The sequence below is a fragment of the Prionailurus viverrinus genome, chromosome A2 (genome assembly GCF_022837055.1).
Source record: "Prionailurus viverrinus isolate Anna chromosome A2, UM_Priviv_1.0, whole genome shotgun sequence".
Classification (NCBI taxonomy): Eukaryota; Metazoa; Chordata; class Mammalia; order Carnivora; family Felidae; genus Prionailurus; species Prionailurus viverrinus.
In genome coordinates this window covers 12,019,461-12,034,878 of record NC_062562.1, presented here as the reverse complement: position 1 = coordinate 12,034,878, position 15,418 = coordinate 12,019,461, and the positions used below count along the sequence as shown (strand labels likewise).

At 52.8% G+C, this 15,418-nt stretch overlaps 1 pseudogene; it reads left to right on the top strand.

The window, feature by feature from the left end:
• The first annotated feature begins 10,679 nt into the window (after positions 1 to 10,679).
• LOC125149149 (FAU ubiquitin-like and ribosomal protein S30) lies at positions 10,680 to 12,068 on the top strand (annotated as a pseudogene).
• Positions 12,069 to 15,418: the final 3,350 nt, after the last annotated feature.

The following is a 15,418-nucleotide window of genomic DNA, read 5'->3' as shown; positions in this document are numbered from 1 at the left end:
TCCCCGGAGACCTAAAAGCTTCTGGGCTCCGGGTCCCGGGCTGCCCTGGCCACGGGCCAGCGATTCGCGCGCTCACACAGCAGCATCCCATCCGCCCCAGCCTCCCCGAGCGGCTGCGAGAGGCCTGGGGACACCAGGCCATTAGGATCAACATCCTAGTCTGTCCTGTCCGCGGATAGGGCATCAGGGATGAACAGGTGAAGGCAGATAAGTGGAGTTCCAAGGGGGACCTGACCAGTGGCCCAGCCAAAGCGCTTTGCAGTTACTCTGCAAACGAGACATGTTCTTATGGAGTTTCGGAGACACGTTAGGCAAAAAGACGTGTGACGCGACAGGTATCCCTCGCAGAGAGAGACAAGGCTTTATGCGCTTTCCTATCTCAACGCCTGTGTCCTGGTGGCTGGAGGGAGTTTGGGGTGCTGCCCGGCCTTGTTCTGAGCTGTTCCCCGTAGCTCGTCTTCACCCCCTTGAATGTCTTGGCATCTCACGTCTCTTTGTGTCTCCTTTGATAACGAGGCATCCGGGTAAGATGTGAGCACTGGAGCCTGAAGACCCTAACTCCAATGGAGGCCGCATTCTCCGGTTCCAGAGTCCGGATTAGGACTCGGACATCATTTGGGGAGGTTGCGGGGGGGAGGGGGGCGGGGGGATGGACTTCAGCTCACTACAGAGGCCAAGCTCAAGATTCCCCAATTCTGGGGCGCCTGGGTGGCTCAGTCGGTTGAGCAACCGACTTCGGCTCAGGTCACGATCTCACGGTTTGTGAGTTCGAGCCCCGCGTCGGGCTCTGTGCTGGCAGCTCAGAGCCCGGAACCTGCTTCGGATTCTGTGTCTCCCTCTCTCTCTGCCCTTCCCCCGATCATGCTCTGTCTCTCTCTGTCTCAGAAATAAAAAAAAACATTTAAAAAAATTAAAAAGAAAAGATTCCCCAATTCTAACAGCACCCAACTTTTTACTGACCAAGCTTTCAAAATGGCGAATGAAATAATCGTGGCTATTATAAAACAGATCATTTGCGGATTATTAATGGTAAATAAAAGATCTCTTTCTTAGTGGAAGTATTGTAGACTTAAATTGGGCTCAGTTATACGCTCCTAGTGTAGCAAACAATCGGGGGATGGCTTACTTTGTGTATGAGGTGCAAAATGTAGTCGGAGCACTAATACCAACAGAGGCTTTAACATTTCTTTGAGATCCTCACAGATTAGTGCATCAGACTGAAAAACAGCCCCTTGCTTTCTTTTGTGTTTTCCTCCCTTCCTTCCTTCCTTCCTTCCTTCCTCCTTCCCTTTTCTTTCTTTCTTTCTTTCTTTCTTTCTTTCTTTCTTTCTTTCCTTCTCCTTCCATTTCCTTCCTTCCTTTCTTTCTTTCTTTCTTTTTCTTTTTTTCTTCCTTCCTTCCTCCTTCCCTTCTCTTTTCTTTTTTTCTTTCTTTCCTTCTTCCTCCTTCCCTTTCATTCCCTTCCCTTTTCTTTCTTTCTTTCTTTCTTTCTTTCTTTCTTTCTTTCTTTCCCTTTTCCTTCCTTCCTTCCTTCCTTCCTTCCTTCCTTCCTTCCTCTCTTTCTTTCTTTAGAACATTTAAGTTGGGGCCAAGTCCCAAGTCTGCCATTTTGAGGAACTCCCACAGGTACAGGGGAGCTGCCAGCCTCCCATCCCCCCACGAGGATAGAACCAGCCATGCAGAGGCTGCTGGGAACAGTGTTCCAAGCAGAGAGGGCAAGGCCAGTGGCAGAAGGGCAGAGTGTGGCTGGAGGGTGTGTGCGAGGGGGGCGGGGTGCTGTGAGATCCGGGCTCTAACTGGGCAGCCAGTGTTTCTGGAATGCAGCCCCCTTGTCTGAGGACTGGGGACAATAGTTGTCCTTGCTGAAGGTGGTTATGAAAAAAAAAATGACATGATTCATTCCTGCTACATGGTGCTCACTCCATAAAGGCCAACGGTTTCTGTTATTGGTGGTTTCACTGTTGCTGCCGTCTTTGGGACTTTGGGGCCCTTTCTTATTCTCAGCAGAACCACTGTTGTCTCTCTCCACTGGTTTGATAAGCTGTGAAGAGGGCCTCAGGAATGAACCTTGAAACATTGTGCTGAGTGAGGGAGGCCAGTCCCCAAATCCCACATGATGTGTGATCCCATTGACATGAAACGTCCAGAAGACCCAAATCCATAGAGACAGAAGGCAGATTAGTGGTTGCCAGGGACTGGGGGTGGGGTGGGGGATGGATGGTGACTGCTCATGGGAACCAGCTCTCCTTTCGGAGTGATGAAAATATTCTAGAATTAGGTTATGGTGACAGCACAACTCTGTCAATATACTAAAAAACTATTGAATTGTACATTTGAAATGGGTGAACTTTATGGGAAGTATATCTTTTTTTTTTTAATGTTGATTTTTAAGAGAGAGAGGCAGAGCGTGAGCAGGGGAGGGGCAGAGAGAGGGGGAGACACAGAACTCAAAGCAGGCTCCAGGCTCTGAGCTGTCAGCACGGAGCCCGACACAGGGCTTGAACTCACAGATCATGAGATCATGACCTGAGCCAAAGGTGGAGGCTTAACTGACGAGCCACCCAGGCGCCCCGGGAAGTATATCTTGATAAACTGTTAAAAAAAAAAACAAAAAGAAAGGAATGGAAAGAGTCCCATGGAAGAGGTAAAGGGTGGTGAGGCCTGGAGTCTGCCCCCTAGAGCTGAAGTCCATTGGAGACAAGGCAGGTGACGCTAGGGAGGTAGGAATGACACCCCCCGGCTCACAGGGCAGCAGGGGCTGAGGACCCAGGATGGGGTGGGACATGGGCCTGGGGGGCCAGGACAGCGAAGCAGCCTTGGCAGCTTTGCATGGAAACATCTCCTCCTGCAAACCGGCCCCTGGGAGCTGCTTCCTCCCACTCCCAGGCCACCTGGCCCCTGTGTCACACCCAGGAGGCCCCCCACCTGCACTATGGGAAACAGGTGCCCTTTATGGACCACTGAATACATCCTGGACATAGAGCTGACCTTCCACCCTCAGTTCTGGTCCCCACTGGTGCCCTGTGAGGTGAGTTCTGCTGTCAGAGGTTCTGGAACTCGCCTGTTTAGAACTGATTTCCCTAAACGTTGTGGACCCTCAAGGGCTGGGCCAGTCTGGTTCCATCTTTAAGTACCTGGTTCACTGGCCTAGTGGGTGGTGACCTTGGATGCTTGGTGAGAGGAGGAGAAGAAGACGCGCTCGCCTCACCCGAGGGCTGACTGCACCTGCCCACCTGACCCAGGGGGTCTTGTCCCTGCCTACCTCAACTGGCCCAGACATGCCATTGGCCCGGTGGCTGTCTTGGGCTCTGTCCCCTGCAGACCCAATGTCCTGCAGGGCTGGGTGAGTCCCCACAGGGAGCAGAGGATGCTTACAGCCAGTTGCCTCCTGGCCCAGGGTGTGTCCGGAACATTCCTGGCACCGAGCTGGCATCTTCCCCAGGACAGAAGTGGCCGGCGGAGCTGAGACGGGCCAGGGCGTTTACTGTGGCGCTTTTATTTCCAGCCTGTTTGCCCAGAAGGCAGAACCAGCCAGGGCGCCCATTTTGGGGGTGAATTGTCTGGCCGTCAGTTTTCTCACCCGCCAGACCTCAGAGCTGGCCGGAGTACCGTCTGAGGCTGGTCCCTGCTCTCATCTCACTGGGGCCTCCAAGAATGAGTGGTTGGGCCGTGGTGGCAGCCCAAGGGACATAAAAGCCTGGGGGTGTCTGACTCCCTGCCCTGCCCAGGGCTCTGGCGGTGAAGAAGGGCTGTAGATGGTGCCTCTACCCTCCTCCCAGCACAGGCACACGCATCCCAGGATCACTCTTTCCATCGGTGCACGGGCTCCGGGGGAGGTGGGGGTTCATTTGGAGTCACAGGCACTCAGCTGAGGGACCCCCCGGGCGGGGCTTCACAATGTCGACGCACCTGGACAGGACCTATGAGACCAGAAAGAGCTGTGTGGAAAAAAAAAATGGGGCGCCTGGGTGGCTCAGTTGGCTAAGCATCTGACTTCAACTCAGGTCATGATCTCACGGTTTGTGGGTTCGAGCCCCGCGTCGGGCTCTGTGCTGACAGCTTGGAGCCTGGAGCCTGCTTCGGACTCTGGGTCTCCCTCTCCCTCTGTTCCTCCCCCACTTGTGCTCTCTCACTCTCTCTCTCTCACAAAAACAAAGATTAAAAAAATTAAAAAAAAAAAAAGAAAGAAAGAGCTGTGTGGGTGCAGAGGCCACATCAGTGAGTGATCTCCTGAGGGTGGCCTGCGGGGGTGAGGGGGAGGTGTTTGGGGTCTGTCCTAGGGACAACGGGACAGCTGATGGGCAAGCTGGGGCCTGAAGATCATAGCCTTTGCCCTGAGGTGAAAACCTAGAAGTTGGGGTCTCAGGGAAGTGGTTCTGGGGACGTCCGACCGGAAGTTTCTGCTATCAAGTCTGGAGTAGCGAGGCTGGTGCGTGTTCCCAGAGTGTGGGCCGGGGTCAGCTGCAGGCCGCCAGGACCACCCTGACACTGCCCTGGGGACCCACAGGTGACCTGAGAGCTGAAAGGTTGGCTATGCCTGGCCCCGGGGATTGTCTGCCCATCGTTGCCTCGCCGGGGCCTGCAGCCCACGGGTGGGGACCCAGGATGGCTTGAGATCTGGGTTCCTGCACCCCAAGAGGGCCCACTGCAGCTAGACTCACCCCTCCCTGGTTCCCCATGCTCCTTGCAGTGGGCACGAGCTCCTTCCTGTCGGCAGGATGCTCTGTGACATTGCTGTGGCCAGGGCAGCATCCGGGGACTGCTGGCTTCTCCCCAACCCGGAGCAGGCAGAGTCCAACAGCGCACTTCAGGCCCGTGATCCCACGCGGCAGGGTTCTGAGACACCTCTCCCTCCTCTGAAAGTCCTCGCCCTGTGGCCCAGTCTCGTGCCGTAGCTCTTGAATCCAGAAAAAAATGTATGTTTCTGTTTTTATAAACAGATTTATTGAGGCACAGCCAGCACACAATAAACTGCACACATCTATGTAAAGTATCGGATTGGCTAAGTTTTGACATATGTACTTGCCCGTGAAACCGTCACCGCGGTCGAGATCCTGAACACAACCAGTGCCTCCCCCCCGCAAAAGGTCCTTGGGACCTAAAAGCAAACTTCTGCTACCTGTACTCTACTCACAGTACTTCTGACACCGAACGTGGGTTTTCCACACCGAGCAAATTATTATAATTATTATTTTTTTAAAGCAGACTTCATGCCCAGTGCGAGGCCCAACACGGGGCTTGAACTCGCAGCCCTGAGATCAAGACCTGAGCTGACATCAAGAGTTGGGCGCTTACCGCACTGAGCCACCCAGGCGCCCCCACCCTGGGCAATTCTGACACCACCCGGAGATCGCACAGACCCCACAGGTGAGAGCCTTCCTTGGTCCCACAAGACGGCCCCCACTTCCGACCCCAGCTACAAATCCGGGTCTCCAGGACTTCTGACAGACTGGCTACAAATCAGGGGGGGTCCAGTGACCCCCTTTTGGGATTCCATCATCTGCTAGATCTGCTCATAGAACTCAGAAAAGCGCTTTACTTACTGTCACCAGTTTACTGTAAAGGATGCCACTCGGGAACAGCCAGAGGAAGCGATGCGTAGGGCAGGGGATGTGGGAAGGGGTATGGGGTTTCCATGCCCTCCCCGGGTGCGCCCCCCGCCAGCACTTCCACGTGTCCACCAAACCAGAAGCTCTTCGAGCCCCGTACTTTTGGGTTTTCACAGAGGCTTCAAGACATAGTCATGATTCACGCCATCCTTGGCCATCGGTGATAATTTCCAGCCCCTCCTGCCTCTTTGGAATCTAATCACATAGTTGGTTCCCTGACAGCCAGCCCCCATCCTTAGCTGTGTTCCAAAAGTCATCCCGTTCACAGAAAATTGGGTGTCGTTGAAAGGGTTTGTCGTGAATAACAAAAGACCCTCCTACTTCAGAAACGGGGGACGGAAAGTAAATAGTACAAAAGATGCTTCTATCGCTCATCGCTTAGGACAAGGGTTTTAGGAGCGCTGTGCTGGGAACCAGAACAAAAACCAAATATGGTTTCTTGTTGCATCATGATAACAAGAACAATAGTTCTAATCCGTCCTGCCTGCCCCTCCCTCTCTTTCTCAAGCAGCCACTGGTCAGCTTTGGGCCACTCTAGATTAGTGTGCATTTTCTAGAATTTTCTATAAGCGGAACTGTGCAATGTGTGCTTTTTTGTTTGTCTTCTTTCACTTAGCATCACATTATTGAGATCCATCAACGTTGCTGCCCCATCAGTATTTCTTCTTTTTTCAAATTGCTTCATGGTGTTGTTCCATTGGATGAACGCAATTCCTTTCTATCAAGCGCTTTCTGTAGGTCAGATACTGTCCCAGTGAGTCTAATCTCCAACTTCAGGTTTTGTTTTTTTTTTAATTTTTAATCTTTACTTATTTTTGAGAGAGAGAGAGAGAGAGACAGTGCAATCTTTATTTTTGAGAGAGAGAGAGAGTGAGAGCACAAGCAGGGGAGGGGCAAGAGAGAGAGGGAGACACAGAATCTGAAGCAGGCTCCAGACTCTAGAGCTGTCAGCACAGAGCCCAACACGGGACTTGAACTCACAAACTGTGAGATCATGACCTAAGCTGAAGTGGGACACTTAACGGACTGAGCCACCCAGGAACCCCTGAAATTAACCATTTTAAAGGGAACAATTCAGCACTTGGGTGGCTCAGTCAGTTGAGCCTCCGATTTTGGCTCAGGTCATGATCTCGTGGCTTGTGGGTTTGAGCCCTGCGTCGGGCTCTGTGCTGACAGCTCAGAGCCTGGAGCCTGCTTCGGATTCTGTGTCTCCCTCTCTCTCTGCTCCTCTCCTGCTCATGTTCTCTCTCTCTCTCTCTCTCAAAAATAAATAAACATTAAAAAAATTCAAAGGGAACAATTCATTTGTATATTCAAGATGTTGGGCAACTATTACCTCTGTCTAGTTATATAGAACATTTTTATCACCCCTGAAAGAAACCCGTACCCATTAGCAATCACTCCTTATTCCTCCTTGAGTCCTGAAAGTAGCCAGCAATCAGATTTCCAGTGTGACCCACCCCCCCCCCCCCCCCCCCCCCGCCGCCCAGATCTGTCCCTGTTGCAAAGGCCAAGGGGAAGAAAATGCACCCCGCCTGCCCCTCCCTGGCAGGGTACCCTGTGCGGAGGGTACCCTGTGCTGGGGGGCAGTGGAAGAATGTGCCCAGGCTTTCCGTGTCCTGCCCTGAGATTTCCACTTCTGAGTGGTCCCCTGTATCTGCCGGGCCACCGTGGCCTGGAGCCAGCTCTGCTGCTCGGCACAGACCAGCACCGCCCCCCACGGCCTGTCCAGGTTCGAGCGACGCCGAACATCTCAGCGTATTGCCCCAGCGAGCCAAGCAGGGCCTGTCACTCCTGGAACAACACCATGGAGAAAAGCTTTGGCCTCGTGGGGGCGGTGGGGGCGGGGTGAGGCGCTGGGGGTGCGCGGGGTTGCTGTTCCAAGCCTAGGGATCTGGAGCAGGATGGACTTGCTAGGTCCAAATTTCCAAAGCAAATTCAACAGGTTGAATGTCCAAGAGGCACATTGGGCCTGGGTGGGGCCACATTGGGCCCAACACTCCCTGCCAGCCACCGAAGAGCCAGGCTTCTGTTTCTCGAGCAACAGCTTTATTGAGATACGTCATACAATTCACCCTTCTATTTAATTTAATTTTTTATTTTAGAGAGAGAGGGAGAGAGAGAGATCTCAAGCAGGCTCCACGCCCGGCAAGGAGCCCAACACGGGGCTCGATCCCCCAGCCCTGGGATCCTGACCTGAGCCCAAATCAAGAGTCGGATGCTCCTCTGACTGAGCCCCCCAGACGCCCTCCAATTCGCGCTTTTGAAGTGTTCAATACGCTGGTTTCCAGTATGTTCACAGAGTCGTGCAACCGCTCCCACTTTAGAACCTTTTAGAACATTTCCATCACCCCCAAAGGAGACCTCGTCCCCACGCCCCTGCCCCAGCCCCTGACCACCGCTCATCTTTCTGTCGCTGTGGATTGGCCTGTCCTTGATAGTTCATATAAATGGAATCACACCCTATTTGTCTGTTTGTGCCTGGCTTCTTTCTCTCCGAGCGATGTTTTCGAGGTCCGTGCAACCTTGTAATGCGAGTCAGGGCTTCCCTCGGCTTATGGCTGAGTAATATTCCGTTGGTTGCATGCTGGTCGGACCACACTGTATCCATTCACGTGTTGATGGACATTTCCGCCGCTTCTGCCTTTTGGCGATTGTGCCTAGTGCTGTTGTGAACACGTGTGTTCAATCCGTTTGAACACTTGCTTTCAAATCTTTGGGCACAAGCCTAGGGGTGGAGTTGCGGGGTCCTTTGCAAACTCTGTGTTTAACTTTTGAAAGAATCATTTCCTTCTTTGGTTGAGGTTATTAAAAAGATGATAATGAACACCTTACTCTCTGTCCCTCCCCGTTAGCGTTGTCAAATAAAGCACAGGACAGACACCCTGTCAAATGTGAATCTTACAGGGGCGCCTGGATGGCTCAGTGGTTGAGCATCTGACCCTTGATTTCAGCTCAGGTCATGATCCCAGGGTCTTGGGATCAAACCCCATGTCAGGCTCCATGCTGAGCGTAGAGCCTGCTTAAGGTTCTCTCTCTCTCTCTCTCTCTCTCTCTCTCTCTCTCGGCGCCTGGGTGGCTCAGTCGGTTGAGCGTCTGGCTTTAGCTCAGGTCATGATCTCACAGTTTGTGAGTTCGAGCCCTGCATCGGGCTCTGTGCTGACAGCTCAGAGCCTGGAGCCTGTTTCGGATTCTGTGTCTCTCTCTCTCTCTCTGCTCCTCCCCCACTTGTGCTCTGTCTCTCTCTCTCTCTGTCAAAAATAAATAAACATTAAAAAAATTAAAAAAAAACATTCTCGGGGCGCCTGGGTGGCGCAGTCGGTTAAGCGTCCGACTTCAGCCAGGTCACGATCTTGCGGTCCGTGAGTTTGAGCCCCACGTCGGGCTCTGGGCTGATGGCTCGGAGCCTGGAGCCTGTTTCCGATTCTGTGTCTCCCTCTCTCTCTGCCCCTCCCCCGTTCATGCTCTGTCTCTCTCTGTCCCAAAAATAAATAAAAAAAACGTTGAAAAAAAAAATTAAAAAAAAAAAACAAAAAAAACCCATTCTCTCCCTTTGTCCCTCTCCCCTACTTGTACTCGCTCTCTCTCTCTCTCTCTCAAATAAAAAAATAAATTTAAAAAATGTAAATCCTATCTAAGGGACAAATATGTTAATTTTTAGTGTAAGTACATCCCAAATATTGCATTGGATATACTTATACACACATCCAATTTTTTTTTTTGTCATTTATCTGAGATTCAAATTTAAATATATTTTTATTTGCTAACTCTGGCAACCCTGCACCTAATTCATGCCTTTTCTCTGCTGAGAACATTGTTATTTAGCCCCATGCTTACCTAAAATCTCTCTGTCTTTTGTGTATATACCCCAACACGGAGTTGCTGGGTCATATGGTAATTCTACGTTTAGCTTTCAAGGGACCACCAAACTGTTTTCCATAGTGGCTGCACCATTTCACATTCCCACCAGCCCTGCACCAACTTTTCCACCTCCTCCCCAAAACTCGTTATGGTCTATTTAAAAAACTCGCAACAACGTTGTAAGAGGTGTGAAATGGCACCTCATTGTGGTTTTTTTTTAATTGATTAATTAATTAATTAATTAATTTTTTATTTTTTTTAAACTTTTTTTTTTTCAACATTTATTTATTTTTGGGACAGAGAGAGACAGAGCATGAATGGGGGAGGGGCAGAGAGAGAGGGAGACACAGAATCGGAAACAGGCTCCAGGCTCTGAGCCATCAGCCCAGAGCCCGACGCGGGGCTCGAACCCCCGGACCGCGAGATCGTGACCTGGCTGAAGTCGGACGCTTAACCGACTGCGCCACCCAGGCGCCCCACCTCACTGTGGTTTTAATCTGCAGTTCCCCTGACGCTTAGTGATGTTGAGCCCCTTTTCATGAGCCCCGTCGGCCATCTGTACCGCCTTCTTCAGAGAAACATCTGTTCAGATCCGTTGCTCGTTTTTTGATTGGGTCGTTTGCCTTTTGTTGTCATTGAGCTGTTGGTGCTCTTTATATATCCTGGATGTGAATCCTTTGCCAGATATATGATTTGCAAATATTTTCTCCCATTCTGTGGGTTGTCTAAGATACTATTGTTTACGTCACCCGCTTATGGCGATTTGTTACAGGAGCCACTCATGCAGAAACTCATACAGTGTTCTTCCTCCCATGCCCCTGCCTGGCCCGGGACGCACGTGTGATGTGTGCATGTGCACACACGCACCCCGCCCCCCAACCTCGCCCAGACATTTTGGTTGTTGCCGGAGCGGGTGAATGCTCACTTCTCTCCATGGGCAGCAGGGAGAGAACCGGGTAGATCTCAGCCTGGATGTTTCCTGATCTGTAAAAGTGCTGCTCCAAGGAGGGTCCCAGCAGCCTTTGCACCTTGCTTCTGAGCAGTGTCTCCCATGCGCTCTTCTTGGGCGTCTTTTCTAAACACCTGGGAGTCCTCGAGAAGATGCTGAGGTTGGGGCACACAGCAGGCGGTGAGGACGTGCACACCCTTGCTCCTCCTTGTTCTCTACTCCATCTTTGTGGTCGTGGCTGCGGTGGCCGTGGTTCAGTCGCTGACATGCAGGTTTTTGTCCGCATCCAGGAGCTACACACCCTCGAGGTGGCCATCCAGGAGCCAGTTGCCCACATCAAGGCTCACGGAGCCTCACTGGAGGGCGTCGCCCCAGAAGATCAAGTCGGATTCCTGGCAGGTACGCCCCCTAGAGGATGAGGCCACCCGGGGTCAGTGTGGAGCCGGGGCTCTGACCCCTGGAAGGAGGTTGGGAAAGTCCGTGGTTCCCTGGCCCGTGCTGGGAAAGTAAGAGGGCCGACTCCCAAGGTGACCAAACAGGAGAAAACGAAGATGGGCCGAGTCAAGCAGGGGACACAGTACATACAACCTGCATTTTTTCTATGTTGTGACCACCTTTGGCAAGAAGAAGGGCCCCCCCACCCTGCCCATGCCAATCTTTTTTTTTTTTAATTAAAAAAAAATTTTTTTTTTCAACGTTTATTTATTTTTGGGACAGAGACAGACAGAGCATGAACGGGGAAGGGGCAGAGAGAGAGGGAGACACAGAATCAGAAACAGGCTCCAGGCTCCGAGCCATCAGCCCAGAGCCTGACACGGGGCTCGAACTCCCGGACCGCGAGATCGTGACCTGGCTGAAGTCGGACGCTTAACCGACTGCGCCACCCAGGCGCCCCAACTCTTAAGTCCATTGTAATCTTGGCTTTCTGCAATAAAGCCACTTACCTAGTTCAGTCACACACACACACACACACACACACACACACACAGATATTGAGGTTGGCTCCCTGGACCCTCAGGGTTTGGGAAAAACTAAGAAGCCCTCCTGCCCATTTTCTTTGCTGAGATCAGGTGAGGCTGGCTGAGGAGTCTTCCTCACTGCCTACTCTGGACCCCAGGCCCTGGCAGTGGGCTCACACTGGCAGTGGGGAGAGACCTCTGACCCTCTGTGGAGCCAGCTCCCCTGTCCTCACATCTCTGGGCCAGGAATCCCTTCCCCCCTAGCCTGCTTCTATCTCCCGGGCAGCAGGAAGTGCAAGTGCTTGGGTCTTGTCCAAATTGCCTTCCTGCACCCTCTCCCTGGCTGCTGTTTTCCCCTGCGTCCTCCCTTCCCTGCTTTGGGGGGGATCGACTGTGGCACCTCCTTCCTCCATCGGGTTGTCCCTCTTCCTGTGGACGAGCATGAAGGCTGCTTCTGGTTATTCACTGCCCCCGACAAAGCTGCTGTGAAAGCTCCTGGCAGGATCACCTTGGCATCTGTCCAGCGGGGTCAGAGGTCACACGCAGTTTCAGCTTTTTTTTAGTATGGCCAGCGGTTCCCCCAGTGATGTCACTGCTGTGCCCCACAGCTGTTCCTGCACACAGGCATGCACGGTTCCCCGCTCTGGCTTTGGGGTCCTTGCCATGCTGTGCGGGAGCCCTATACCCTGAGGGGGATAAGTCTGCACGTCTGTCTTCCCATGCCAAGTTCAGACTGCTGACTGCTCGGAGGGTCTAGGAGCTGGCTGGCCCCATGGAAGGATAAAATGCTTCTCTCTCTCTCTCTCTCTCCTTTAATTAAAAAAAATTTTTTTAACGTTTATTTATTTTTGAGACACAAAGCATGAGCAGGAGAGGGGCAGAGAGAGAGGGAGACACAGAATTCGAAGCAGGCTCCAGGCTCTGAGCTGTCAGCACAGAGCCCGACGCGGGACTCGAACTCATGAACCGTGAGATCGTGACCTGAGCTGAAGCTGGATGCTTAACTGACTGAGCTACCCAGGCACCACCCTCTCTCTTTTTTAAGTTTATTTATTTATTTGTTTGTTTATTTATTTACTTATTTATTTAGAGAGCAGAGGAAGGGCAGAGAGAGAAGGAGAGAGAGAATCCCAAGCAGGCGCCACACGGTCAGTGCAAAAACCGACGTGGGGCTCGGTCCCATGAACCGTGAGACTGTCACCTGAGCTGACACCAAGAGTTGGCCACTTAACTGACTGGGCCACCCAGGTGCCCCCAAAATACTTCTCAACAAGAGGACCATCTACCTCGTCTGCCCAAACCCCACCCACTATGCCTCTCATCACTGACATGCTAAGAGATGTTTAACAGTCTCCAGGTAGGACAAACCTAGCCGGTTCCACCTTGACGTGACATTCCTAAAAATGACCACGCTCTGCAAATTTGCACCAACCACAGCGCTTATGGGGAAACGGGGACAGGTCACAGCTTTTCAACTGTGTCGGTGACACATTAAAAATAGATAGGTACCGGGGCACCTGGGTGGCGCAGTCGGTTAAGCGTCCGACTTCAGCCAGGTCACGATCTCGCGGTCCGGGAGTTCGAGCCCCGCGTCGGGCTCTGGGCTGATGGCTCAGAGCCTGGAGCCTGTGTCCGATTCTGTGTCTCCCTCTCTCTCTGCCCCTCCCCCGTTCATGCTCTGTCTCTCTCTGTCCCAAAAATAAAATAAACGTTGAAAAAAAAAATTAAAAAAAAATAGATAGGTACCTACTAAAAACAGTAGGGCAACTGTACACATGTCGAACGGCTTAGAATGATAGGAACGTTACAGCAAATACAGTACTTGGTCTTTGGAAAGGACCTGAGGTTCACAGGTGGACATGGGTGTGGGAAGGTTGTAGCTCCTAACAGCTGAGGGAGAGTGTAGATGTTGAGGGGTGTGTGTGGGGGGGGGGGTTGTTTATTCCCATGCAACCTGGGTCAGCCGTTTTCTGCATTCATCCAGCGTTGCCCCCGGGACAAGATCCCACATAAGCATCACCACCTTGGATCACAGCACGCTCAAGTCCACCCCTCACGTGTTCACCACGTGGGAACAAATCCGTGTTTTCAAAGCAAACTTCAGAGCGGAATTGACTGGACCCCCCCCCCCCCGCCCACCCCCGCCGGTGGGTGGTCACTCAATGTGCTGTGTGGGACGAGAGGTGTAGTTATTATAGAATCTTTTCACCGCGAGATACAAGAGCCAGAGATGTCCTCAAGAGCACAGAGCATAGGAAGATGCAGTGAAATGAAGACGTGAGAACCTTCGAGTACTCACCACTCTTAGTTGTAATATCGTGAATTTAGTTGCAAGTCTGTACAATTTTTAGCAATGGCTAAATTTTTAGCAATGGCTCTGTGAAACAAGGGCTCACACCGTTTCCTGGAAATGTATCAGCTGGTTCTTCTCCACCGTTCTACTGCAGCTCGGGGTGGGGGGGGCGGGAGGGGGCAGTGAGGATGTCAGCACGTTTATACTGAGCGCCCACTTTGAGCCAAGGGCCAGGTGCCCAGCAGCAAAAGGGGCTTCTATTACCCCAGGGGACACAGACGGGAAGAAAATGCTCCTGGGATAATAAGATCACAGCCCCCCACCCCACCCCGTGTTGGGCCCCAGGGAGAGAGTTAAACTGGGTGATGAGGGGCATGGTGGTGTCTGTTCGCCTCCTATTCACCCCATTAGTGAAAGAGGGATCCCCTGCACTGAACGCTTAACACCCAATGCTGGTCAGGTGAGACAGACGGTAGTTTCTTAGTCATATCTACTCACAGCCCCGGGTTGTGGGTTGTGGGAGGACCCAGCTCACAGGAGACCACGTGGGAGGGTGCCCTTGGGAGGGGAGTGAACCACCAGAACACGTTGGAGGCAGACTTCGTAGTAACAGGAGGGTGGAGTGCCCCCGGTTCCCACGGGAGGATGTGCCTGGCTTGTTAGAAAGACAAGGAGATGAGATCCCTTAGATTGGGGACTGGTGGGGTGTAACCGGTCTGGCTGACAGGGGAAGAGGTGTGGAGCAGCCTCTTTTGTTGGGCGGGGGGCATATCTGGTGAGAGCAGGGAACTCACAGTTAGTCCCTTGGGGACCTGTAAGGGCAGCACGTCCAAGCTGAGTCCTTACAACACAGAGAAGGGGGCGGACAGTAGACCCTGAAGGTGGAGGGGGGCCAGCCTGTGACTCCAGAAGACCATCCCAGGCAGAGGGGACAGCAGGTTTCTCAGTCGCAGGTTGTGGTGGTGGGTGGTGGGTGGCCAGAGTCCAGTGGAGGAGGGAGCAAAGGGCTGGGCAGGAGGCTGGCTTCCTGGCTGTAGAGGGGGACCTGGTTTATGGCCCAGCAAGAGGAGGTGTGGCAGGCTGGGCAAGCTGGGCAGGACATATATTAGGAGGGTTATACTAGGAGGCCCTGCCTGGTTCCCGAGGTGGACTGAGATCAGAGGCCTGCACCTCTTCTTCCTGGTCTTGGCCCCCTCTGCGCCTGCTGATGTCCCCTTCCAGCCAGGCTCCTGCACGACCCCCCTCCAACGTCTGCTAATGCAAACCCTGTCTGCCCTCGTGTCCCCACTGTCGGCCCAGGGCTTGGCCTAAAGCCAAGAGAGGGCTGATGGGGAGGCCACCCTAGAGGGCCCACTGTGCCTGGGAGCAGGAGGGGTTCAAAGGAAGTTTCCAGAAGGAGCAGGAGCTGGGCAGCCAAAGGAAAAGGGCAGAAGAACAGAATTTGAGCACGTGGCACAAGGCATCTGAGGAACCAGGGTGAGGCTGAGCCATCAGGGCAGCCTGGAGTTTGGACTTGGTCTCAATGAACAGGGAGCCCCCAAGAGTTGGGGCAGGAGGGAAGTGGGGTCAGCATTAGACTTTTAGAGGGCCCTGGGAGCTGGAGTAATCCTCCTAGAGGGGTCAGTGGTGCTGGCTGAAGGTGCTGGAAGGAGGGAGCAGGACTTGGACATGACACAGAGAGGAGGTGCCCCCCCAACCTATGACAATGAGGCCATTGCTCAGGTGGGGACACTCTGAGGGGCAGGAC